Raw genomic sequence first — 2,850 nt, 5'->3', positions numbered from 1 at the left:
ACAAGTCACTCAGAGATAGAAAGTTCGCCTTTTGCAACATGATCCAAAGCAGCAACAAAGTGGATTCATACGAAAAATGGCTCAATCTGACATCGTTAATTCTCCCCCCCCCCGCAAACTCTAGATCAAAGCCATTATAGGTGAATCCGAAGCATAAAGATGCTTTAGGGAAAGAATGACACTGGAAAAAAGGAAGATCGAAATAGAAATTCTAATCTTGAGGACTCAGACGAATGAAGATAAGTAAGATGCGTCGATGAAGAGATCAACCAAGAAATTAACAAAATGACTCAAGGCCCCAACCTAGAGAAAATCTCAAAACTATGGTAAAAGGATTGTGACAAAGAAGAACTGAAATCCCTTCAACGTTGAGAAAAAAGCGCCACGTAGTTTTTAACTATGAAACTCTGAAACAGAATACACTTCCTACAATACTTCCCTAAAGATGAAAAAATCAGAACAATGAAACACAGGTTCACACACATCAAAAAAAAAAAAAAAAAACCCAAAAAACAGTACCATCTCCCCTACCAAAAAAAAGACAAAAAAAAACAATTCAAGACCATGCACAAGAAATCTAACTACACGAAATAATTACGGAAGACGGCCCTCTAAATCACCACACTGGTACATGAAATATAAGGACACACTGTTCAACCCCCATCCAAGAACCCGCACCGTAAACCACGGTGAGAGGGAACTACACAATGACAGGGGACAACCAGATAACAGCTCCTGTCTCAACCACCTTAATCAGACACAAGGATAAGATATGGTACCAGGCATATGAGATAGCATCAAACATATAGAAGAAACCAAAAGTGATAAAAGTCATCAATCTACCACACAGATAATTAACGCCAGACGAAATCAACAAACTCTCCAAAGGGCTCCAACTTAAACCCACCCCCAACGTTCAAACTACAACGAAATGATAGAAGCTGTTGCAGATTTCTGTAGAAAATAACGACTCACCGACGAACTATACGACAAATAGAACGAGGACAAATCATTATTTAGAAATAGAAGTAAATACACTCCATCAAAAGTTCTGCAACTACCTACCTTACGAACCTACACAAAGAAATGGGAGAGAGACAGAAAAACGGAAATTGTCCTACCTATTTGAAGAATATGGAAATATTTACAAAACGTTTCATGATAAGCAGAGGTATGAGAAACAGGGAGAAAATAGAGAGGGAGAGAAAAAAGGAAAATAAGAAAACAGAAATGTGGGGATGGGAGAAACAGATAAATAGATACTCGTATAAAGGGAAATGGAGAAATAGAGGGATTGATGTCAGTATGAATATGTATGAAGTAGTGTAAAAGAAAAAGACAAAGCCATGGAGAAAAAGATGAAATGAGAGATATGAACAAAACACAGACAATGATAATACCTAGATGCTTGATGATAAATAAAATTATCGATATATCGATGAAGGCAGAATAATAATAACTTTTGTCCTTCTTACTTTGAGAGTAACAATATTAAAACAAAATATTATAAAATTCTTTACACTTGAAGGCCTATTTACCTAGCTTTGACGATCTTGACTTACGTGATTCGTTATCAAAATATAAACGAAATTCAGATTCCAGAATTTCCTGCATCTGAGTTCCTTTCTCCTATCCGTCCTTTTCTTTCTGTCTGTCTGTCTGTCTGTCTGTTTGTCTCTATCTCTCTCTCTCTCTCTCTCTCTCTCTCTCTCTCTCTCTCTCTCTCTCTCTCTCTCACTCTCAGTTTTTTCATCGCCACTAACGTTTCTGTTTCTCCTTTCTCTACTTTTCTGACTACATTTCCATGCCTCTCTCTCCCTCTACGCCCTCTCTGTAACCCCTCTTTCTCTCTCCCCTCTCTCAACCCCCTCCATCGACCCCTCCCTCTGCCCCCTTTCTCTATTCTTTCCCTCTTTATATATCTGTCTCTACCTCTCACTGCCATCTCAGCAAAGCCAACTGCGCCAAAGACCGCATTACCTTCAAAATAGAGAGAAACTGGAAGTATGAATAAATAAAAACAATTCTCCTCCCATGGAAAGACGCTGCAGAGCTTCGGTTTTCACCGAAAAATAATGGATCAAACCGAAAGGAACAAGAATGAGTTCCTTCAATCTTATGCCTTGAGTCAACCGTACGTGGAGACAAAATCTTATAAGAGCAAGCAAAACGAAAAGGAGGAAGAACAATTCAAGAAGGGTCAGGGTGATGCTATGTGAGCAAAACAAACACCACAACTTTGAGTCCAAAGAGAACAACAGCAGCAAATCAAAGATCCACCAGACGAGACAAAAGAAGACAAAGAAGAAAATGAAGGCACAAGCAAGCAGGCAAACTGAAGTTGGTCCAAGTTGGTCCAAGTTGGCGACATAAAAAAGAAAGAAACAGAACTTGCAAAGACAAATGTTCTGAAAAAACAGAAGGCCATGTCAGTCTTACATTAGCTCACTCAATTCTTATGGAAGCGGGACTCATTTCGCTCACCTGAGGGCTAGAAAGAACTGTCTCGAAGGACTCAAGACCACCCAGTCACAAAACATGATGTCTTCACTTTGGAAATATGTGGATGATGCACGCACTCTTCCTAAGAGCAAACAAAATGTAAATTCATTGCGAACAAGAGCTGCTGAACAAAGGGTGTTTTGGGAAATGGTACAACCTTCATGTAATAATGAGTCTTAGAAACACGTAGCTGCACTGAAGACCACCGAAAACAACGAAGGATCCAAGGTAGACACATGTATGTATGTATGTATGTATGTATGTATGTATGTATGTATGTATGTATGTGTGTATGTATGTATGTATTTATGCATACCTATATATACACACACACACACACACATACAT

This window comes from Octopus bimaculoides, chromosome 9 (assembly GCF_001194135.2).
Source record: "Octopus bimaculoides isolate UCB-OBI-ISO-001 chromosome 9, ASM119413v2, whole genome shotgun sequence".
NCBI lineage: Eukaryota > Metazoa > Mollusca > Cephalopoda > Octopoda > Octopodidae > Octopus > Octopus bimaculoides.
Note: the sequence above shows the minus strand (reverse complement) of the source record.